Source organism: Rhinatrema bivittatum, chromosome 1 (assembly GCF_901001135.1).
Source record: "Rhinatrema bivittatum chromosome 1, aRhiBiv1.1, whole genome shotgun sequence".
Taxonomy (NCBI): Eukaryota; Metazoa; Chordata; class Amphibia; order Gymnophiona; family Rhinatrematidae; genus Rhinatrema; species Rhinatrema bivittatum.
The window spans coordinates 358,510,541-358,536,381 of NC_042615.1; the positions used below are offsets into that span (position 1 = coordinate 358,510,541).

A 25,841-nucleotide genomic window follows, 5' to 3' on the forward strand; every position below is an offset into this window, starting at 1 on the left:
AAGCACAGACTATTGTAATGCCTTACTACTTGGCCTACCCTACACTACAATAAGACCACTGCAAATTTTACAAAATACTGCAGCTAGAATTCTCACTGGAAAAAGCAAAAGAGATCACATAACAGATTCACTTACATCCTTTACATTGGCTACCCATAGAACAAAGAATACAGTTCAAAGCACTGTGCTTAATACACAAACTTATCCATGACGAAAAATCAGAGTGGCTGAACACAGCACTGAGAGTACATGTCCCACACAGAAATTTAAGATCAGCAAACAGAGCACTTTTAACCATTCCATCTGTGAAAACAGCAAGACTTACCAAAGTTAGAGAATGTGCACTATCTCTAGCCGGCCCCGCATTATGGAACTCCATGTCCCTTGACATAAGACTTCAGAGTAATCATAAACTTTTCAAAACACAACTGAAAACCTGGCTTTTCAATCAAACTTTCAAGAAAGAAAATGATACAGGCAATTAAACAAGGATAAGTGGCATAGAGCACACAGCGCTTAATTTCCTAGTTTTAACTGTAACCAACCATCAGGATGAATTGCTACCAAACTCATTTCCCCATGTGAATGTCTTTAAACGTAAATGCATTAGCATATACCATATTATTCATAATACTATTTGTTACCGAATATTAATGGCACCACCTATGTAAATTATGATCCACTTTTTCTTTGATATAGGTGCCCTATTGTAAACCGTTATGATGGTAAATAACTTAATGACGGTATATAAAAACTCTTAAATAAATAAATAAATACATATTGAACAACAGAGCCGAAAGTGAAGAGCCTTGGGGGACACTTATTGTCAGGGGGTAAGAAGAAAAGGAAATGCCATCAATGTTAACAATATATGTGTGATTGTTTAAGAAGGAAGAAAACCAAGATAGAACAGTAGATGAAATGTCAAGAGATTTCAATCAGTTGAGTAAAATAGTGTGACTGACATAGTGTCAAAAGCTGAAGAAATGTCCAACAAAACCAGAAGGAATGTTTTCCTGGCATCAAACCTAAAAAGGATGATGCCAAAGCTAGATTAGACTTAGTGCTTTGGAATGGATGGAAGCCAAACTGAGAATTTTTCCTTGATTTTGGAAAGGACTAGATTAGAGATGAGGTGATAGTTAGCAGGATCAGTAATATCAGCATTGGATTTCTTAAGGAAAGGACAAACAACTGTTGATTTCAGAGAAGAGGGAACCAGACCCTCAGAGAAAGAGGAGTTAATGATTTAAGCTATAACATCCCCTATACCAGTATGAAGCACTTTAATTAAGGCAGAGGAACATGAATTAAATGGGCAAAAACTGTCCTTCATTTTACCTAACACCTCCACTACCTCAGAGGAGCAGGTGAATGTAAACTCTGTCCAGGTTGCAGGAACACACGAATCAGGTTGTGACAAGACTGTCTTTATAGTGTGTAAATTGCACTAATTTGGTTAATTTTGGAGTGAAAGTAAGAAGCAAACATTTCACAGGCAGAAGAAGTGGAGGGTAGGGTGGATGAAATGGAAGAAGTGACCAGAGAACGAACAATATGGAATACTTCACGTGGTTGAGAGGTGGTGGTGAAGATGCGACTTGAATATCATTTGTGTTTGGTTTGGTCCATAGCTATCTTATAAAAGTTCAGCTTAGCACGATATATGGAGAGATTAGAGTCACTTTACTTTTTATGTCAAAGGCGCTCAGCTCCCTTTTTAGTGTGTGCAAAGAAACAGAAAACCAAGGAACATTATTGTGATGAACAAAGTTAAAAGGCTTTAAAAAAGCCAGAGCACTTAGAGAAGTGTGAAGAGAAGTTTGCCAATGGTTCACTAAGCTAGTGACATCATGCACACTAGACTGCAGGAGCTCTGGCCGCAGTCAGAACGTAGCTGCTCTACTTCTATGGGAGGTCTTCTAATCATGGAATGGTTTTCCATGACAGGGACTGAGTGAAAACTCAAAAATGCCATGTATTAGAAAGTGATCAGATGAAGGGACTACAGTGCAGGAGGTGTTCAGTGGACTTAGAGCCCAAGCGCTGGTAAAAATCAGGTCCAGTGTATGATCCATTTTATGGGTTGGTTGATCATATGGGATAGTCCAAGGGCACTCATTGATTCTAAAAAATCCCAGCAAGTGCTAGATAGAGGGGAACCATCAATATGCAGGTTGAAGTCACCCAATATGATTGCATCCCTGGTATCCACTCCAACGGTGAGTAGGGTATCGATGAAGAGAGATAGCTTCTCAGGAAAGGAGCCTGGGGGAGCACAGATCAAACCAATGCATCAATGGAAAAAATAGTTTAGTATAAGAAGCTCCACTGGGGCAATGTCATCAAAGGGTAACAGAGATAGCTGAAGATGAGATTTTGCAATAGTGAGCAATCCGCCCCCTGTTTTGCCAATACAAGGTTTAGAAAAGGTTACATAATTGAGAATATTTAGCTGGTTTAGTAGAACGGTATCTGATACATGAAACCATGATTCAGTGAAAGAAATGACATCAGGGGATTCATCCCTAAGCAAATCAATCAAGAAAAGTGAATTAGAATGTAAATTTAGGCTGGGATCAGAAGGGGTACATACAATATGGATATTATAGCATCCCATAGCTATAGCATTGGCTGAGGCATAGCCAGTCTTAAGGAGAGAGAAACCCTCATAGCGGCTCAAAACCAGGACAGATGCTTCTCTAATAAAAGTTATCCCAACACTTAGTTCTATCAAATGTTTCTCTGTTTCTGTGCTATATCAGTAGACATGAGGAGAGGAGTCAAAACTCATAGCTGAAGACCTACCAACCAGTCTGATTTTCAGATTCTCAAATGAACATTCTTGACAATTATTTACATGCAGTGGTTCTAGTTTATGATCAGTTTCCATATTTTGGTAATCCTGAAAATCAGGCTTGTTGATTTTCAGGACCTGACTCTGACATACCTGCAAAAGATTAAAGGCTGAAACATTGAAATGCATATTCCAATGCACAGACCTGAGGAAGTGAGTGTAACTCTCAAAAGCTAATCAGAAATGTATTAGGCATTACCTACTAATAACTTGCTGACCTTCAACTATGCTGACCTTCAACTATTCCTGACGTCTGTGCTATCACAGAGACATAGCTAAAACCTACGGACTCAGTACTTATTAGGGATGTGAATCGTGTCCTCGATCGTCTTAACGATCGATTTCGGCTGGGAGGGGGAGGGAATCGTATTGTTGCCGTTTGGGGGGGTAAAATATCGTGAAAAATCGTGAAAAATCGTGAAAAATCAAAAAATCGAAAAATCGCAAAACCGGCACATTAAAACCCCCTAAAACCCACCCCCGACCCTTTAAATTAAATCCCCCACCCTCCCGAACCCCCCCCAAATGACTTAAATAACCTGCGGGTCCAGCGGCGGTCCGGAACGGGCTCCTGCTCCTGAATCTTGTTGTCTTCAGCCGGCGCCATTTTCCAAAATGGCGCCGAAAAATGGCGGCGGCCATAGACGAACACGATTGGACGGCAGGAGGTCCTTCCGGACCCCCGCTGGACTTTTGGCAAGTCTCGTGGGGGTCAGGAGGCCCCCCACAAGCTGGCCAAAAGTTCCTGGAGGTCCAGCGGGGGTCAGGGAGCGATTTCCCGCCGCGAATCGTTTTCGTACGGAAAATGGCGCCGGCAGGAGATCGACTGCAGGAGGTCGTTCAGCGAGGGTTCCGGCGCCTCGCTGAACAACCTCCTGCAGTCGATCTCCTGCCGGCGCCATTTTCCATACGAAAACGATTCGCGGCGGGAAATCGCTCCCTGACCCCCGCTGGACCTCCAGGAACTTTTGGCCAGCTTGTGGGGGGCCTCCTGACCCCCACGAGACTTGCCAAAAGTCCAGCGGGGGTCCGGAAGGACCTCCTGCCGTCCAATCGTGTTAGTCTATGGCTGCCGCCATTTTTCGGCGCCATTTTGGAAAATGGCGCCAGCTGAAGACAACAAGATTCAGGAGCAGGAGCCCGTTCCGGACCGCTGCCGTTCCGGACCGCCGCTGGACCCGCAGGTTATTTAAGTCATTTGGGGGGGGTTCGGAAGGGTGGGGGATTTAATTTAAAGGGTCGGGGGTGGGTTTTAGGGGGTTTTAGTGTGCCGGCTCACGATTCTAACGATTTATAACGATAAATCGTTAGAATCTCTATTGTATTGTGTTCCATAACGGTTTAAGACGATATTAAAATTATCGGACGATAATTTTAATCGTCCTAAAACGATTCACATCCCTAGTACTTATAAATCAACTTCCCACACAAATATACGACATATTCTCGATTCCCAGACCGAAAAAAAGAGGAGGCGGACTTCTACTTGCAGCTAAGAAAGGCCTAAAGATAATCCTTCAACAATCAAACCTAATTTCTAATCTAGAATGTGCGTATTTCAAATCCAAACAGCTCCAAATATGCCTTATCTACGCTCCTCCCGGAAATCTCGAAACCGACCCATCTTTTCTCATAGAATACATTGCCAAACACATCAACTACAACTCCCCTGCATTAATAATGGGAGACTTCAACCTATATGTAGACTCGGTCATACGCTCCACCAACTGTGAAACTCCCCTATCATCGCTTCGGCATATGGGCTTCAAACAGATCATTAACAACCCAACTCACAAAGCAGGCCACACTCTGGACCTGATATTCGTTAACGAAGGTATCTCTCTCTCATCCTCTCCCACATGTACACCAGTTCCCTGGTCGGACCACCAAATCATCACCACGGTCCTCAAGACAGCAGACTCCCTTCCCCCTTCCTTCCCTAAAACCATGGTTCACTTCAGGAAACCCTGCTCTTCAGACGTCCTATCTAAACACCTTGCCAAGGAACTGCCACAGATCAACCTCTCAGATGCGAACACAGCAATCAACTCTTGGCATTCTATCATCAACAAAGTCGCAGACCGAACCTGCCCCTAACCACCAAGGTGCTTCACAAGGCCCAAGATAACAGAAAACCTTGGTTCACACCTGAACTGAAGGCTATCAAACTACACCTCAGAAATAAAGAACATACTTGGCGCAGAAATCCTTCTCCCATAACTCTAGCAAGCTACAAATCCACCCTCAACAACTACAGGAACACCATCTTCAAAACAAAGAAAGACTTCTTCACAAAAAAATTCACCATTTCATCTTCGATTCCAAAGCTCTTTTCACCTACATCTCTGCTCTCACCAAACCTTCTCCACCATCCATTCCAGACGACCAAGCTCTCATTAAAGCCACTGAACTGGCCACCTTCTTTGAGAACAAAATTATCAATCTCACCAAACCATTTGCCACCCCCAACCCCCCTATCCCCCTTTCGTTGGCATCATTACCTCAACAGGCCGCAAGGTTAGATTCATTCGAGACCACCTCATCACTCGAAGTGGAAAATATCCTTAAGAAACTCAAACCCTCATCCCATCCTCTAGACTCCATCCCATCGAACCTCCTCATCTCAATACCAAATTCTATTGCAAAACCCATCACAGAAATCATCAATTGCTCATTAACCCAAGGACTAGTTCCCGATTATCTAAAGCAGGCCATCTTGAAACCTCTCTTTAGAAAACCCAATTTGTCAACATCAGACCCAGCTAACTTCCGCCCCATAGCCAACCTACCCATCATTGCCAAGATCATGGAGAAAATAGTTAACCAACTCACAGAATTCCTGGAGGAACACAAATTCCTGGCACCGTCACAATATGGCTTTCGTAAATCTCTAAACACGGAATCCCTTCTGATCTCTCTCACCGACTCCATCATCTTGAACATGGACAAAAGACAATCTCACCTACTCATTCTCCTTGATCTTTCTGCAGCCTTTGATATGGTCAACCATTCAATCCTTCTAGACCGGCTCGTTGACATTGATATCTCTGGTACTGCTCTCGCCTGGTTCCGTTCATTTCTCAGCAATAGATCATTCAAGATAAAAATCAATAACAAACAATCACATCCAATCAGATCTAACCTGGGAGTCCCGCAAGGTTCTTCCCTCTCACCAACCCTCTTCAACATATATCTTCTTCCTCTCTGCCTCCTCCTTACCAAGCTGAAAATCAAGCATTACAAATACGTGGATGATGTTCAATAGGGATGTGAATCGTGTCCTCGATCGTCTTAACGATCGATTTCGGCTGGGAGGGGGAGGGAATCGTATTGTTGCCGTTTGGGGGGGTAAAATATCGTGAAAAATCGTTAAAAATCGTGAAAAATCGAAAAATCGAAAAACCGGCACATTAAAAACCCCCTAAAACCCACCCCCGACCCTTTAAATTAAATCCCCCACCCTCCCGAACCCCCCCCAAATAACTTAAATAACCTGCGGGTCCAGCGGCGGTCCGGAACGGCAGCGGTCCGGAACGGGCTCCTGCTCTGAATCTTGTCGTCTTCAGCCGGCGCCATTTTCCAAAATGGCGCCGAAAAATGGCGGCGGCCATAGACGAAAAAGATTGGACGGCAGGAGGTCCTTCCGGACCCCCGCTGGACTTTTGGCAAGTCTCGTGGGGGTCAGGAGGCCCCCCACAAGCTGGCCAAAAGTTCCTGGAGGTCCAGCGGGGGTCAGGGAGCGATTTCCCGCCGCGAATCGTTTTCGTACGGAAAATGGCGCCGGCAGGAGATCGACTGCAGGAGGTCGTTCAGCGAGGCGCCGGAACCCTCGCTGAACGACCTCCTGCAGTCGATCTCCTGCCGGTGCCATTTTCCGTACGGAAAATGGCGCCGGCCATACGCGTATGGCCGGCGCCATTTTCCGTACGAAAACGATTCGCGGCGGGAAATCGCTCCCTGACCCCCGCTGGACCTCCAGGAACTTTTGGCCAGCTTGTGGGGGGCCTCCTGACCCCCACGAGACTTGCCAAAAGTCCAGCGGGGGTCCGGAAGGACCTCCTGCCGTCCAATCTTTTTCGTCTATGGCCGCCGCCATTTTTCGGCGCCATTTTGGAAAATGGCGCCGGCTGAAGACGACAAGATTCAGAGCAGGAGCCCGTTCCGGACCGCTGCCGTTCCGGACCGCCGCTGGACCCGCAGGTTATTTAAGTTATTTGGGGGGGGTTCGGGAGGGTGGGGGATTTAATTTAAAGGGTCGGGGGTGGGTTTTAGGGGGTTTTAGTGTGCCGGCTCACGATTCTAACGATTTATAACGATAAATCGTTAGAATCTGTATTGTATTGTGTTCCATAACGGTTTAAGACGATATTAAAATTATCGGACGATAATTTTAATCGTCCTAAAACGATTCACATCCCTAATGTTCAAATTCTCATCCCCATTAAGGAGTCTTTACAAAAATCCCTTAACTTCTGGGACAGTTGCTTCCAGGAAATCAGTTCACTCCTCTCTAAGCTTAACCTAGTCATCAACAAAGACAAGACTGAATTCCTCATCATCTCCCAGGATGAAAATCTCTTGACTAGGGAGACAGCCACTCACCCAGAGGATCAGCCACAGGATGAAAGCCACTCTCTCCCTAACTCCCCTTCAACAATTCCGGACAACCTCAAAAACATGTCTGATGTAAGAGATCTAGGCGTGCTCCTGGACAACCAGCTGAACCTCAAAAGATTTGTCAATAATATGACTAAGGAGTGCTTTTTCAAATTACAAGTTTGGAGCAGCCTGGGAGGGAACGGGGAAAGCCAGTAGGGCTCGGCGCATGCAAGGTACACTATTGTGCACCCCTTTGCACGCGCCAACCCCGTATTTTATAAAATGCATTCAGCTGCGCATGCATGTTATAAAATCGGCGTACATTTGTGCGCACTGGGTTGCACGCACAAATGTACGCCCGCGCATAGGTATTAAAATCCAGCCCAATGTATGTTAGGGATGCTTGTAGAAATATTTTTTGATTCACTTCATTCATTCAGGTTGTTTGGATCAGTGATTTATTTCATTTGGTTTGGGGCCAAAAAAGATTATTTGAATTTTTGAATCATTTCTTTTCCATTAAAGTCAATGGAGGAAGCAATGCATCCGATTTGGGCTCTAAAATTGGAGTTTTCTATCCAACTTTAGTGAAACTTGTAGGCAGATATCAATAGCAGAGAAAAATTCACTTAAGACAACGTGAGCAGGTCAAAGTAGCATAAACAGTGTCATTTATTTATTAATAAAATTTATGCACTACATTATCGTCACTTCTAGGTGGTTATACAAAACAACACCCATAAAATAAAATATACATACAAAATCAGAATAAATAACACATGCAAATAAAAATAAATAAAACCTTATACTTATCTGGCCTGACTAATTGGGACAACTTCATATGCCAGGCAAAATTAATTAGCTTTCAGCAACTTCCTGAATCTTAACAATGAAGATTCAGCATATAATTCACAAGGAAGGGCATTCCACCATGAGGGACTCAAGACATAAAACAAACATTGTCTTAATTAATTTACCTTATAATGTTTCAATGAGGGAATATCTAGAAATGACTGAGAAGCTGATCTCACAAAACATCTTGGCTGATAAAATGTCAGTACAGGCAAGAAATATTTAGTTGCCAACCCATGCAAGGTCTTAAATACTAATACTAACATCTTAAATACCCCATGAACACCCCATAGCACTGTGAGAGGAAAAAAGCAACACCAATAGTGGCAGAAACACCCCAAGGCACCAAATTGGTCCTCAGACCTGGGTATATAGTATAGAGTGAGGGGTAAGGCAGCAAGAATAACAGCAAGAATAACAGCAATAACACCTCAAGGCATGGGGTGAATTTTCAAAGGAGTTAAGCGCATAAAATTAGCATATACGAGCATAAGCGGCCTGTACTTGTGTATATGCTGTTTTATAAATATCAAACATATATGCATATTTTTGCTTTTGCGCACACATTGACACTTGTAAAAAAGGGGCGGCTTAGAGTCATTCCAGGGTGGGAGTAAAGGGTACACACGTAAGTTGCTATTTTATAAGAGACTTACATGAGTACAATATGGCTACTTTTGTGCAATTTAACACCTGCTAATTATGTCACGCAATTGATATCAGACTTGTCTGTTGTCAAGAATTGGTTGGGCGGGATTTGGGGGGAGCTCGACTGAAGAACGAGGAAGGTCTCGATGACCTGGAGAAGGATTGGGTGAACTGGTAGAGGAATGGGAAAACTGGTGATTTCAATTCTGTACACAAGTTTTCAAATATACCAACATACATGTGAAAATCAGAGTTTTATGCAAGCAGATTGTATTTTTTCACGCATAAATATACACACATAAGTTTGTAAAATAGGTGGGGAAATACATGAAATACATTGAAATACATGGTTTTGATGCATTGCAGGTATTCGTGCGTAAACATCCATATGTTGGGGGGTACATTGATAGAAAGTCCACGGGTACTCTTTGCACCAGTTTTCAAAGGGAAGATGCAAGCACACTTTCCCACAGAAAATTATCCCACGGAAAACCTATCAGGCTGATGCAATAAAGTTTGAGTAAAAAACGTGCATCCAAACTGGGTGCATGTATTTTAACGGGCGCACATCTACCTCTCCTGGTCACCCAATGCAATATGTAAATGAGCTGCCGCACTAAAACTGGTGCGCTAGAGATAAATTGTGAGTTCCTAGCACATCCATGGCATCGGGCGCCCAGAAGACGTGGCTGTCCACAGGTTAGGAAAACAAATGCTCAATTTATGAGCATCCGTTTTTCTCACTTCCAAAACACATGTCCAACCGCTTGTTAAGCTGTGCGTTAGACTGGGCACACAACAGGGCAGATTTTTAAAGCCCTGCGCGCATAAATCCCGGCCATTACGCACTGGACAAATCCTCCAAGAGGCTCATTGTTCGCTGTCCCGGCGCGCACAAGTTACTTCAGGTCGGGCCCTGAAATACCGTATTTTCCGGCGTATAAGACGACTTTTTAACCCAAGAAAATCTTCTCAAAAGTCGGGGGTCGTCTTATACACCGGGTATCGTCATATAGGGCACACCTGCTCTCTGACCAGTTTCTCCCAATCACACACATGCTCTCAATCAAATGTATTCTCTCACTTACACACAGGCTGGCTGGCTGGCTGCTTTTCTCTCTCTCACTCACTTCCTCTCCCCCGCCCCCAAGCACAAATAGTAGCTGCAGCCCCCGCAGGCCAAGAAAGAAGAATCCCATCGGCCGCGGGAGGCTCATGGTGCTGTCTCCTTTCCCTATTATCAGCTGCTTCGATTGCTCGGGGGCCGATGCTGCTGTCGCCGCTGCTATTTTTTCATGCGGCACGGATTTCTCCTTCCCGCGCACCGCACTGCCGTTGCCGCTGGGCTATCAGCACGTTCAAGCCCAGCGGGAACGGCAGTGGTGCAAAAAAAAAAAAAAAAAAGCTGTGGCATCCGCGGCTGGCCTTTTCTTCTTCCCGCCCCCCCCCCCCCCCTTTGAACCGGAACAGGAAGTGATGTGCGGGAAGAAAGAGCCGTGCCGCGTGAAAAAATAGCAGCGGCGACAGCAGCATCGGCCCCGAGCAGTCGAAGGAGCTGGTAATCGGGAAAGGAGACAGCAGCATGAGCCTCCCGCGGCCGATGGGTTTCTTCTTTCTTGGCCTGCGGCGGCTGGAGGAGGAGGCTGCTGCAGCTACTATTTGTGCTCGGGGGGGGGGGGGGAGTGGAAGTGAGTGAGAGAGAGAGAGAAGCAGCCAGCCTGTGTGTAAGTGAGAGAATGCATTTGATTGAGAGCATGTGTGTGATTGAGAGAAACTGGTCAGCGAGCTCATGTGTGTGTATATGTGAGAGACAATGAAAGTGACTGCTCAGAGAGATGACTGATGTGTATGTGAGTGTGAGAGAGAGAAAAAGCATGGAAGTGAGAAATCTGGGTATGTGAGAAAGCATGGGAGTAAGAAGCCTGATTATGTGAGAGAGAGCATGGGAGTGGGAGGGCTGTATGTGTGTGTGCGTGCATGAGAGACTGGTTGATAAGGTGACGGTGTGTGTGAGAGAAAGAAACTGGTGAATGTGAGAGAAAGAATGTGATTCAGGGAATGAAAAGCCTGTGCACGTGGAGAGCAAGCATGGAAATGAGAGAGAGACTGGTGTGTGTGTGAGACAGAGAAAGTGATTATGAGAGTGAGAAGCCCGTATATGTACGGTAAGCAGAACACGGGAGTGGGAAGCCAGTGTGTGTGTATGGCATGAGAGAAACTGTTCAGGAAGGTATCTGGTGTGTGTCAAAGACTGTTTGGGAAATGATTGGTGTGTGAGAGACAGAAACTGGTCATGGGGGCATGACTGGTATGGTGTGTGTGTGTGTGTGTGTGTGTGTGTGTGTGTGTGTGTGTGTGTGTGTGTGTGTGTGAGAGACATGGGCCCTAAGGAAGAGGACCATGAGTATAGACCTTAGCCATTACTGCTGCTTCTGGTGTGTGCTACTGCCTGCATGGAAGAGGAGTAGGAGAGCTGCTGGAGGGGGTAAGTAAAGGTGGCTTTTAAAGTTTATTTTTCTTGATTGACTGCCATTTTAATTATTTAATATTATGTGATGTGTCTGCTTTTTTGAAATATTTTATTGGTGTTTGGAGAATGTTTAATAGTTTTTATGAGTTTTTAATTGTTGGATGTTATTCTGTTCATAGCTGTTTTGAAACATTTATTCTGCTTATTAGTATAGTTTTACAATTATTTCTGTGTGGGGATCTATAGCTGCTTGCTAGTTCTGTTTTCCTAATAAGAGGTGTATTGGTTTTTAGGGCCTGATATACGGTATTTGTAGTGTTGCCTTTTCATAGATAGGATTGCTCCTGTTTGAGTGTAAAATTATTTTTTTTCTTAAAAATATGTATAAAAAAGGGGGGGTCGTCTTATACGCCCAGTCGTCTTATACGCCGGAAAATACGGTAACTTGCAAAATAAAAGGTAACAATATTTTAAAAAAGGGTTTTAGAGGGTGGAGAAGAGAGGGGAAGGGAAAGGGAAAGGGACATTAGGGTAGGGGGTAGGAAATTGGAGCGGACTGGGAGAGAACCGGGGAAGGCCCTGATGTGTCGCTGTGCGAATGTAGACAAAATTTATCCCCCCTTGCGTGCACCGCCGATTTTATAATATGCAGTCCGAAAGTTAGATGGATAAACTTATCAAGCTAACTTTTGTCATAGTCTGCACCGCTGAATATCCCAGTAAGATTAGCTGGTTAAGTTTATCCAACAAACTTTGCTGGCTTGGCTGGCAGCTGAAAATAGACCTCCAGGTGCCCAGTGAGATTTCATGCAGAAAATGGCAACTGATTATATTATGCTATAAAATCTTCTGTGACACAGTGTCAAGTTAAATTGGATTTAAGTACAACTTGGTGTGCAACTGGATAGCAGTGACTTCTGCATTGTTTAATTATATCACGGTGGTAGCCTTGTTCCAAAAAAATCATGCAAAACTAACAATTAATTTATAACTGCTACAAATCAGCATTTAAGCAAATTCTTGCAAAATGGAAGAACCTTGATACAAATTTTCTGTGCTTCAAATATCACCTTTATATGCAGTTTTTGAGGAGGATATATGTGTTAATATGTTGATTTTTCTTTCTAAGCAAAGTTTTTGCACATATGTTGGCCTAATACTTTGCTTAGTAATAAAAATCAACACAACTGCAGAACATTTTCATTGTCTAAACTGAAACCTGTTAGGCTTCATCAAAGCAGCAAAGTTGCATCACGAGGGTCTCTCATGTACTCTAAAACACTCAAGATGGGCAATCAGAATTCTTCAGTTTATGGGTTTCAGCTACATAGTGAGGATATGTTTTAATTTGTTTCATTTCATTCAGTATGCACTAAAACAATTAGTACATGCTAGCACCAAATGAAACAAAATGAAAAAATAAAAACAAAATGAAATCAATGCTTTGTCACTGTTCACCCCTGCTATGTAATTTGTGAAGCACCCTGATTTTCAGCGTTGAAATCACTCCTTCAGGTCTGTGGGGATCAAAATTTGTTCCAAGGAAGTACAATGACAAAGCTGCTTTATTGCTTATGTAGGGAATCTTTGAGTTTCTTACTGTAAGGATTGACCCAAATTTCTGGGGAGGTGTAGAGAGATCAGTGAGGTAGAAATTGGGATTGGGTTTCACCATGAGGGAGAAGTAGCTGGTGTGTTCATAACCTTTATAAACTCCTGCCACTACCTCAGAATGTGGGTTTTCAGCTGGACTTTTGAGTTTAAAGCTTGTTAACCTTTTAAAGGGGCAGCATATTCTATGCTGTACCACTTTGATTATTTTCTGAGTTAGGCCTCTGGGGGTCTCTCTACATAGAGACTTGAGACAATAAAGGAGACAGACGTATCCCAGTAGTGTTTTGTCCATGTTTTGGTAACTATTTTAGTTGACAGAGGAGAAAGTTCTTTCCACCCTTCTTGCCTCTTTTTGAGTTGCCCTGTTGATTAAGATTTTGCCTTTCTGTGTTACTCAGAACCCTAGGACCCAGGGTCTCAGCTGTTGCTGGTCTGAGGACCGGTGCCTTTTCCTTAAAAAGGTCTGGAGGAGAAGAAGTGTCATCAAAGAAGAATGGACTCATCCGTTTCCAGTAAGAAGAAGCTGTGGTATGCTCTAAGAGTTTTGCATGGACTAGAGAAGTATCCTAATGTGCTCATTTGGTGCCATAAAGCTGAGAGTGGAGAATAGTGAAGAATACTGGGAAGTCATGAGAATTGGGACTTTTGGTGTTGGTAACATACTGGGATAGATTTCCCCCCATTTACATGGGAGAAGAGGAGAAGTGAGGAGCAAATCACTCAAGGAACTGGCTGAAGTAACTGGGGAACTGGTTGCTAGAAACTGAGAGCCCAATATTCAAAAACAACTTAGCCAGATAAGTCAGACATCCAGCTAACGGTCCAATGCAGTAAAGTGCGCTCAGGCTGAGCGCACTGTTAGCCCCATTTGACCATGCGTTTTCGACGCGCTATTTTTACCCCTTATACAGTAAGGCATAATAGCGCTTGGAAAACGTGTGGCCAACCCCCCCCCCCCCCTCCCCGAAACTAATTGCGCCCGCAACATGCAAATGCATGTTGATGGGCTCATTTGTTATTCCCGCGCGATACAGAAAGTAAAATGTGCAGCGAAGCCACACATTTTACTTTCAGAAATTTTGGCCGGCACCAGGAAAGTGTACAGAAAAGCAGAAAAAAATGCTTTTCTATACACCCTCTGACTTAATATCATAGTGATATTAAGTCGGAGGCCCCAAAAATAAAAATAAAATTTAAATTTAAAAAAAAATTTAAATCTGCCCGCGGCCCATGGGTTGGAAGATGGATGCTCAATTTTACCGGCATCCGTTTTCTGAACCCGTGGCTGTCAGCGGGTTTGAGAACCGACGCCAATAAAATTGAGCATCAGCTGTCAAACCCGCTGACAGCCACCGCTTCTGTCAAAAAGGAGGTGCTAGGGACGCGTTAGTGTCCCTAGCGCCTCCTTTTACCGCAGGCCCTAATTTGCATATGGGCCGATACTGAATCATGTGCCCAAGACACTGGCCTGTGCGCGCGTCGTGAGAGCGGGCGCTCGCCAGCTCTCCTGCAACTTTTACTGTATCGACCCGTAAGTGATGCCACTGAATATCCAGCTATGGTCAGCAAGCGTCACTTACCTGGATAGGTGACTTATCTGGCTACGTTTTTAACCTGATAACTCAGAGACGAGGAATGGGCAGATAGGGGAGGACTCGAGTTAGCCGAATAACTTATCCGGCTAACTCTGATTGGGCCACAAAGCTGTTTTAAAGTTAAGTTTGCCAGTTAAGTGTATCTGGCTAACTTGCTGAGCCACTTAACAACTCAATATGGACCCCGGAATGGTCAAAAATTTATTGAAAGTCATCTTGTGATAATTAATTGGAATTCTATTTTCAATCTAAGCTGTAAAGAACCATCAATTCACTTTTACAACTCTATCAGCATAATCGAGTTGCAACCTACACAGTCTCCAGCGTGATTATTGCTGCTGATTGTCAGTGCTGTGTGAGGAAAGAGAGACTTACAGAGGTAAAAAATAACACAGAAGGGCCTTGAAGCGGAGCTTCCTCCTACAGCAGATTCTGGATTCTCAGATGGTTGTGGTATTTGCTTGGTAAGAACTGGGCCAGTAGGGTCCATCCTTCATGATGTGGGCCTCTGGGTTTGATATAAGGGTTTTCCTGCCCAGCGATTACACCTAAACACCTGATTAGCTGATATGCAACTGCCTATACAAACACAAAATCAGACTGCTCCAAATGAAGCATTGGACAAGGACAGGCACGTTTAAGACGAGACACTGGCCCTCTAGTGGTAAAGGTGGGAATATGCAAGATTTGATCAGGACTTTTTATTTTTTTTATTTTTGGGAATTCTAAACAAACATTTCACGAAAAGGCAGATAACATGGTAAGACTAAGCAAGATTCTACTACTCCGTTCTGGTATGGTCTATTAGCAGCTGTTCTGCTCTTTTACTAACACTGTGAAGATATGCTTACAGTTGATTTTACATTTCAACCAAAAGCGTAAAAGGCAAAATATATGTGTGTGTGTATGTGTGTGTGTGTGTGTGTGTGTGTGTGTGTAAAGGACTCAGGAATTCTCTAGTGTGCCACTTACCAGGCAATTCACTAGCAATGTTATTACAGCACTTCCTCAAATAACCTGTTCCGATACAACTGGGAGGGGGCAGTAGCTGGAAGAAGTTAGGCCCTCGAGGAGCAAGTACCTGGTTCCAGGGAAAGCTCTGAGAGAGCGATGGTAACTCACAATTGTCTGTTTCTGTAATGGCTTCCAGGCAGTAGAAAATCTTCAGTGTATTCAGGAACATGGGCCCTCGAGGCGAGTACCGGCTCCTATATGCAATCTGAAATCAAGAAAAGAGAGCGAGGCCCTCGAGGAGCGGGTACCCCTGGTAAGTCCACGGAGGCAGAGCAGCGTAGAGAGAAGTGAGTCCAGATGAATCCCCGCAATCAATCCACCTTGCTAACTCCAATCGTAAGCGTAAGTGAAGACCTTTTATGTTGGAAGTGGATGACATCAATACAGGGGGACGCCCCTGAGGTTCGCACCCTTGCTGGTACATACTTCAGAGCGCGCTCGTGCGCGCGGGCCCTACGTCATCAGGAACATGGCGGATCCGCAGCGTCGAGCCGGTCCAGAGATGCCGGGGAGAAGCAGCATGGAGACTCCGCGGCAGCAAGCCGTCTATCAGACCCGGAGGGAGTCGCCTCAGAGGTAGAAAGGGTGGAGCGAGTGCGAAGAGCAGGCACGGATGCAACAAATAGTAAAAACATACTAATAAAAGAATATTTTAAAACTACTGATAAATAGAATTTCTATTAATTAAAATCATATACATTTTTTACAATTTCCCAAACACCAATAAAATATTTCAAAACAACACATATATCAAATAACGCCCAATAATTAAAACTAATAAGGATTTTAAAAAGCCCCTGCTGTCCATATGTGGGAGCTCTTGATTTCCAGTCACCCTGATATTGTCGGGGATTAGGAGGTTATCCTCTCTCTCTCACACATACTCACATGTCCATTCTCTCTCACACATTCACTGTCATATACATACACATTCATGCTCTTATACCCACCATAACCTCTCGCTCTCACAGACACTGACACACTCTCAGGCTCTAAGACACTCTCTCCCCCTCTACACACACACACACTCTTACTCCCCTGGATTTTCTCATACACACTCACGCTCTCACTGGCTCCCTCACATACACACAAATACACACACCCAGGCAAGCTCCCAATCATTCTCACACACACATACACCACACACAGGCAGGCACCTATTCTTCTCACACATACAAACCCCAGGGAGACATCCATTCATTCTCATACACTAACACACCCTCAGGCAGGCACCCATTCATACACATGCACACACTAAAGGCAAACCCCCCTCTCTTTTGCCAGCAACGTCGGAGCCTCTCTCATTCCTCTGCTGCCACTGTCACTGCTGCCGCGTGGCTATTGGGGAGTTGCTTATTGCTGCTATTGACACTGAAGCCCATTCTGCTGCCTCCTCTCTGCAGGCCCCATGGGTTTCCACTTCCTCCATGCTGATCTCATTCATTGTGAGATCCACAGAGAAAGTGCTACTCTTGCACATTCCCAAAGATTACATGTGCCAATCAGTAAAAAAGTTTTTTTTGGTTTTTTTTTTTACATTTGCTGTATCTTAGTTTTCTAATCGTTTGGTCACAGGCTTTTTTTTTCCACCTTCCTTTTCTTATTTTTTGCCAATTCCTTTTATATTGTCTTTTTTTCTATTTCTTTTCTCTCCACCTGTCTTCTTCCCTCAAACACACACAGGCCAATACAGTACCGAAGCATAAAGAAAGGTGCGGCAGTGTCCGGTGCCTGCTCATTTGACGCATGCACATTTTGGGTTGCAATCCGCTCGATTCAGTATTCAAATTAGATGCAAATCCAAGCGGCGCCAAAGGAGCGCCAAAAACACGCCTATCAAGCGGTAGGTGTTTGCAATCAATTTTACTGTATAGGACGTTATAGAGCGCCTATATAGTATCCAGGGTGCGCTGCTTCCATACATGTTATTTATATGGAACGGGAAATGCCATTTTGAAAATGTAACGAAATGTTACACTCCAAACTTTTCATCGATCTGGAAACTTATCCTGTTGTTCCCCCTTTGTGACATAATCGCCGCATCATAATCCTACCTTGGACATGTATATAAGTTGCATCGCCAAGTAAAAATGTCCCTTTGTATTTGGTTCGGGCCAGGACAGAGTGGTTACAGTGGTACCTTTGGATATCTTTCGGAAGATCAGCAATGCTTTCAGCAGGTAAGGTATTGGATGGTTCTTTCCAACAGACCCCACATGGACACCGAATGGACACCGGGACTGCTACCCACACGGGGGCTGCCTCAGGGGCTGTATGAGAAATCTCTTATATGCGTATGATGATTATCTTGTGCCAATGAATTTTCCAAAAGGTCTGTGAATTAGAGTGATGTATCAGCAGCGTAACCGGTCTCCTTCAAGATGTGATTGAAAGTTTGATAAAGACAGAAATCTTGAATGCGCTACAATGCGCGCCAAGACAACTATTACTCAAGGCTGTGGGTGTATGGATCAGAGTTACATTTAAACAGCGCGCTGGTCTTGAGTGATAGTAGTCTTGGTGCGCATCGCAGCGCATTAAAGATTTCTGTCTTTATCATCATAATCATCATCATGCGTACATAAGAGATGTCTCATACAGCCCCTGAGGCAGCCCCCATGTGGGGGCGAAATTCAGCCTGAGTCGGGCGTCTTTTTATTGGATTAACAAGTCTCCAAATAAAGAATCTTAATGGACATTCCTTGGCATCTATCGTTTGTGTTGTCCCCACGGCTTTTTTAGATCGCCTACCTCCTTGTTTTATCGACCCTTAGAAGACTACATAGATGTCTTATCCCAATGACTCCACATTCTATGATCATTTGTTTTCTTTTCTTATTTAATTCAGGTATGTTGCTATGTACTGTTTTTATTTTTTATTATGTCTGATGTATTGCATTGTTGGGCCCAGGATGGCCTGTAAGGCAGGAGACTCAGCTGAGTCCATGGCCTTTGCAACCTGTTGCACTCGGGGGATGGATCCTTGTCCTGGGGCAGTGGAGGGACACCTGCTGATAGGAACAGAAGGCCACTGCCCCCAGGGGGTGGAGCACTTGAGGAGACAAAGGTTTGGGGAGAGCTTCACCACTGGAAGCCCGAGGTCCCCCCAAGAGGAGCTCATAGGGACCCGGGCCGCTTGGACTTAGGTGGGCCTCGCAGGGTCTTCTTGGAGAGTAGAAGTCCGGTGTGCCCACAGACACAGGGAGAGTACAATCGGGTTCTAGACTGGAGGTCTGATGGAGCAAGGAGGACCAGAACAGTGCGTCTTTTTATTGGATTTACAAGTCTCCAAATAAAGAATCTTAACGGACATTCCTTGGCGTCTATCGTTTGTGTTGCCCCCACATCTTCTAAGGGTCTCCACAACACAGACCACTTAGCCAATCTGTGAAATTTTATAGCAACAGCCTTTTCTTACTTATAGTACATACAAATATAATTCTACCAGAAACGCTCATTAAGCAGGTCACTACTCTTCCAGTTAGAGAGACTCTTCCAGTTAGAGAGACTTAGAGAATAGCCACTGCCATTAGCAATGGTTACATGGAATAGACTTAGTTTTTGGGTACTTGCCAGGTTCTTATGGCCTGGATTGGCCACTGTTGGTAACAGGATGCTGGGCTTGATGGACCCTTGGTCTGACCCAATATGGCATTTTCTTATGTTCTTATGTTCTTATCATTTTTATTAGAGATGTGCATCGGGTGCCCTATCGTTTTTGCTTTCAGGTTCGTGTGGCCATGGGAAAATCTCGTTTTCCCGAGGATCAACATTTTTTTTTCATCAAAAATTCTTTTTCAGCTTAGCGCGCACTAACAAAAAAACGTTAATTTTTCTTACTTTTTGTTATTTTTTGTTATTTTTGTTAGTGCGCACTAACGGGAGTTAGTGCGCGCTAAGCTAAAAAACAATTTTTGAACAAAAATTCAGGGAAAATGTGATCGTTTTATCAGTTTCCCGATCCATGTCGATTTAGGAAATATCGTACGAATTTCCTAATCATCAAAAAACGATTGCACATCCCTAATTTTTATAGCCACTGCCAACAAAATATCTAACAATTTTTTATTAGAAAGGAAAAAAAGAGGGAAAGGCTGTGGCTCAAAATATGATTATGCGATAAGAAATAGGGCAAATCAATAATTAGTATATGTGATATTATGGCCTATATTGATTTCCAAAAGACAAAAATGAATGGACAATGAAATAGTGTATGTGAAAAAGTTGCATTCAAAGCTGCACATGACCAGCACTTATGGTTCTTGAATAAGCCAACTCTGAATAACTTCAACAGAGACCAAACTGCTCTATCTGCAACAAAAAACAGGGAATGAGTAATACTGGAATGAGTAAGACTGGAATGAAATACGAATAATAAAGGACCATAAATAAGACCAATCTACCTCATCTTCAGATCACTATTATGCTTCCAGCCACCTTGCAGCCTCGCTTCCACCAGAAGAATCTAGTGAGAGGGGGGTCTCAATTGTACTCTCCAGCTCATCCCTGGTGTCTTGTCTCTACCAGCCTTATAGTCTTCGCACCAACAGGGAGCCTCAATGAGCTCACTCCCCTGGCTCACCAAGCCCCTCTTGCCTCCATACAACATGCCCAGACTCCAGCATTATTTAACCCTGTGTAGCCTCTACATCAATGCTTTGGCATCAAGTTCTTTTCAGCACCTTGCTTTAGCCATACCTGTCTTGCAGCTTTTCCAGGCCTTTCTTTCTTTTGCTTTGTGGCTTTTGGGCCTTCTGTCTACAGCCTTGCTTTATTTTGCCTTGAGGCCTCTAGGTCCTCTGATCCCAGTCTGCTTTATGTCCTTCCAGCCTTCTGCATTGTCCCTGTCCTGTGGCCTCCCAGCCTTCAGTTCTGTTCAGGCCTAACCCTGAAGCTTTCCTAAGCCTCTTCCTGACTTTAGGCTCCTCTCTGACTTGGCCCTCAGGGTCTTCTTCTCTACGCTGCCTTCGGGCAGCGTAGAGAAGAATTGCATTGTCCTTGTCCTGTCCTGTCCTGTCTGAGTCCTGTGTTCCAGTCTGACCCTGAGTTCCTGAGTTCACTCCTACTTCTACACACCTCCAGTCTGCTCCTGTATTCCAGTTCACTCTTACCTCCACGCAGATCCAGTAGTTTCCTGTGTTCCAGTTCATTCTTAACTCCACACAGCTCCAGTTGGTTCCTGTGTTCCAGTTCACTTTTTTCTCCATGCAGCTCCAGTTGGTTCCTGTGTTCCAATTCATTCTTACCTCCATACAGCTCCTGTATGTTCCTGAGCTCCAGCCCAGCCTAGACTCCATTCCTCAGCTTCAGCCCAGCCTACACCCCATTCCTCAGCTCCAGTCCAGCCTACACTCTCTGTTCCTGATCTTCAGGCCTGCCTGCATAACATATTTTGCTCCAGCCTCACTGGAGTCCCAAAATCTAGCTGTAGCCTATCATGCTGTGCTGTTCCACTTTGGAGGTGATGTCCACCACCCTTCCCCCATCTCCGAACCCACAACAGGATGACAAGCCAACCAATACTTCCAGGAGTGAAGGCAGGGCCCTAAATCATCCCTGTGAGTCTACCAATTCTAATTCTGCCAAGAACATTTCTGCTACTGAGTGGTATTGTATTTGCAACATTTGCCAGAATTTAAACCATCTACACTATCGAGAATGCTTAGCATGTCAGTTCCCAGACCACGAATCTTGGCCATGTGGGGAGAGAAATGTTTTTTTATTCCATGACTGCTTGAAGTGTAAATGTCCTAACTCAAGCTGGTGGAAATGCCCATGTATTCCAAGCCTTCTGCCCCCAGATAGTGCATGTCCAATCTGCACTGCTACCAGACCAGTTACTCCTCATAAAGCTGCCATTAGAGATGGCTACACTGTCTTAAAGTCTGTTTCAGTAAAGATCACTGTAGCACAGAACTCATTTAAAGCCAGCTTCTGTAAAGACTAATGTAGCTTTCACAGCAGTGAGCAAAACCTCAGATTGCCCAAGTAATCCAAAAGGCACAATTCCTGTGAGAATCCAAGAGAATTCTAATCCCTTACCTGTTCTAGAGAAATTTGCTTCCAAGAACAGCTATGGAAGGCAAAACTTAATGACTACTTTGGAGTACTTGTCTCAGTCCACAGAGCTGTTGCCACAGCCTAGGGAAATAAAGTTTGCCTGCTTTCAGGGTACTAAAGAAAATTATGCTGTGAAAGATGGGATGAAATTTGGTGGGGAAAAAAACAGGTCAACCGATGTAAGAGCATACAAATTAAAAATAAGGATGTGCATCCTCCAATATTAACTGTTACTGAGACCTATCTGCTTTCAGGGTACACTTCCTGAAATAAAATCTGGGCAGCTAAGCATTTATGAAAAAGGATTGCGATACATCTCTTCTTTTTACACGCTGGAGCATATACTAGCTCTCCTTTCCAGCCTCGTTTAAGCTTTGCTGATTCCATTGAGGAGAGGTGTGTTTCCTGCAACAGGACAATATCCGATTTCAATTATTTCAAATAAGTAGTAATTTTCTTCCATTTGATAGTGTGTGTTAGACCATTAACATTTAATGAGACTAAAAGTAAATCAGATACTTCAGCCATGAGAAAAAAAAAGAAACTATGCTGTGAACAATCTTCACCCCCAAATGTCATTGAAAGAATGGTTATTTAGCCATCATAAATCAATTGCATATAGTTGCTATTTGTAACATATAAAGTGTCTTGCATTATTACAACAAAATGATCCCTGAAAAACATAGGGAAACAACCATAACCCCAAGTAATGGGAATGGACCCAACAAGAAACCACAAAACTTGGGACTTGTAACAGCAATGAAAAAGCCTAACCCAGAACATCACACGATAATGGCTTGTGATCGGCATCAGAAATAATAATAATAATAATAATAATAATAATAAATGCAACTGTATGTATCTCCAGTTTAAAGTATTAAAAAAAAACCAGAATCAGATTAGTAAGAATCATTCTTATAAAGATCTGAAATCCACATATGGTATTCTAAGAATGTGAGATTACCAACAGTCGTAGAAACATAGAAATGATGGCAGAAAAGGACCAAACGGGCCATCCAGTCTGCCCAGCAAGCTTATGGTAGTATCTGCCGCACTGTGCAGGTCACCCCCATACTTGGCAATTTCCCAGACCGTAAAAGTCAGGGTCCTTGTTGGTTGCTGTCTGAGTCCAATTCCCCGTTAGCATTTCTTGCTTTCAGGCGGGGTCCGATGCTGCCAGACCACAGCCTTCCCTTAGGTGCACACATATGCATGCATAATAAAGGCCCTGCGGCAGGAAATGCTGAGTGGCACTCTCTGATGACATTAGGCCGACCAGCGTATTTAAGGCAAGGCTGGATGAGGCAGTACTGCCTCATCCAGCCTTGCCTTGCCTTCCAGCCTTGCCTCATCCAGTCTTTCCTCATCCATCCTTGTCTTCTTCAGCCTTGTCTTGGTCCGGCCTCGCCTTTTCCTGTTCATCCTGTCCAGTGTCTTTAGTGTGTCTTCATCCACCCTTGGTCTGGCTCTTCGGATCTTGACCTGACCATAATTGCTTGCTGCCTGGATCTGACTACTCTTACTAGCTGCCTGCCCCAACCTTGGCCTGTCTCTGATCCATTAGTCTGCTGCCTGCCCTGACTGCGGTGTGCTCTTGGGATTCCTGTATTTTCCCCGTCCTAAGGATCCACCTAAGTCCTGCCTGCCGCCAGAATCCAAGGGCTCAATCTGCGGGGGAGGTGGCTGGTAAAGGTAAAGCTTCAGACTGTCTCACTACAGGGCGTGTTTGCCAGCTGCCGGCGTAGGCCTCGGGGTTTCGCCCTCAAGGTTGTGTCAACTACACTGCAGCACCAAGAGCTCACATACCTGCTACCCCTCACACTGGTGTTGAGTGTGTTTCCTTATACCTTAAGGAGAGCCTGGGTCAAGATTACACATGGAACCTCCCATTGGTGGAAGTTTCCACATTATAACCTATAGTGAGGCCTATTCAGCTTTACATTTCAGACTAGCTTTCAAAGCCTAGTCCCAAATATATTAAAGGTATCACTTCAACTTTCTTTATTTCCACACATGAAAGTGGACAAACTAGAAAACCACATTACTCTGTGTAACATGTTATAATGTAAGAAGGGTTCATAGGATGAGGGTGAAAAGGATAGACTGAGAAGCAATCTAAGGAAATACTTCTTTACAGCAAGAGTGGGAGATGCATGAAACAGTCTCCCTGTGAAGATGAGGACAGTATCAGAACTAAAAAGAGCATGGAGCAAACACAGGAGATCTCAGATGGAGAGGATGGGACTATAAAGCAGAGGAGGAGATGTGGATGGGCATACTGGATGTGCCATATTGGCTTTATCTGCTGTCATGTTCTTGATTTCTATAAAGACCCCAAGGCAAAGAGTAAGCAATATGGCAGTAAGCACAGTGGCATCATCACCACAAGGCAAGAACTATGTAAACTAAGAGCCCAGCTTTCAAACCTATCCATGGTATAAGTATTTGATAAATACTTATGGCATAAGTATTTGATAAATTGTGCAACTGAGCTATACAGTTTATCTTATACTATGTATTTCTGCTCTGAAAGTACACGCGTGTCTCAGTATGCGCATATATTTCCAACACAATAAAGTGCATATTTTCTTTACCCATCTTATAAATACCCAGAATTAAACGCAGAGACAGGTATTTTATAAAGTATTTGTGTATACCATTTTGAAAATACTTACTTGCACATGTACTTGGAATTATCAGTTCGCTGATACCTCTACAAATTCACCAAGTCCTTCTCCAGTTCATCTGGACCCTCTAGTACTTCATCTTGAGCTCACACCAATTCATCCAGACCTCTCACTCAAAACTAAAGACAACAAACAAATCTGATTTCACTTGCATGAGTCGATTAGCAGGTGTAAAATTGTATGAATAAGTTCAGTAAGACAATGTAGATATCACTTTCAAAATGACCCCTATCATGCATGTTTCTGAACCCCTCCCTGGAATGCCTATAGACTGCCCATTTTTCCCCTGGTAAAAATGAGCGTGAAACTGAAAATACTGTACACTCTTGGGGGTAGATTTTACAAAGTTACGCACACGCGTATTTTTGTTCGCGCACCAGACGCAAACAAGAGTGCGTGGGATTTTAATAGATGCACACGTAGCCGCGCGTATCCATTAAAATCCGGGGTCGGCGCGCGCAAGGCTGCCCAAAATCGGCAGCCTGCGCGCAAGGCTGCCCAAAATCGGCAGCCTGCGCGCGCCTAGCCGTGCAGCCTGCCTCCGTTCCCTCTGTTCCTTCCGCCTCCCCCCACCTTCCCCTACCTAACCCACCCCCCCAGCCCTATCTAAACTCCCCCCCTACTTTTATTCCAGAAGTTACACCTGCTCAAAGCAGGCGCCACCTGCGCGATTCCCCGGCCCGGGAGCTGTTTCGGAGGCCGCGGTCCCGCCCCCAAATGCCACGACACGCCCCCAACATGCGTCCCGGGGTTTGCGCGCGCCACCGAGCCTACTCAACATAGGCTCGGCGCACGCAGGGGGAACTTCTGGCAAGTTTTCGTACCCCTTTGAAAATCTGGCCCTTGATGTTTAGAAAATAGCATATACACTTAAATGCTATTTTTATGCACGGAACCCATTTGACCAGTCGGTAAAACTAGCATGCTGAGGAGATACTGAACTAGCTATGTGAAGTGAGAGCGGACTTTATTGGTTCCTGAAAGAAATGGTGCTGGATAGGAATGTTCATTTGTTTGAAATGAAAATGGAAAACATGACAAATGAGCCCCTCTTCTTTTAAATGTTCATTCAGATTCATTTTCAGCAAACTATGAGGGTTGTTTTTCAAATTGCGATGGGCCATTATCGAGTGCATTAGGACGTTATCGCATGCGGCGACACCCTAATGCATGTGATAACTACCGTATCGCAATTTGAAAATCTAAGGCCTAGATTTACCAACGTCGCAGGGCTCCCTGAATCCCGTGGTAATGGGGGAGGGCGGTCCTGCGATAGCCGGCAGCGATCGCACCTCCGCGGTGTGATCGCTGCTGGCGTTGCGCCAAATAAATACACCATAAAAGATGTAGTTATTCGACATGAAACTGACAGCGATAAAGGTGCTTACCTTTTGCTGTCAGTGCAGTCTTCACGGCATCAGCCCTGGTGCCGCCCCAACTCCTCC

The 25,841-nt window shown here is 44.3% G+C and overlaps 1 long non-coding RNA gene across 1 annotated transcript in view; it reads right to left on the bottom strand.

The window, feature by feature from the left end:
• The window catches only part of LOC115080807, a 68,275-nt gene extending 43,794 nt beyond the window's left edge, over window positions 1-24,481 (bottom strand). The window contains exon 1 of the long non-coding RNA XR_003853674.1: window positions 24,385-24,481. This is a non-coding gene — a long non-coding RNA (uncharacterized LOC115080807). The remainder of the gene's footprint in view (window positions 1-24,384) is intronic.
• Window positions 24,482-25,841: the final 1,360 nt, after the last annotated feature.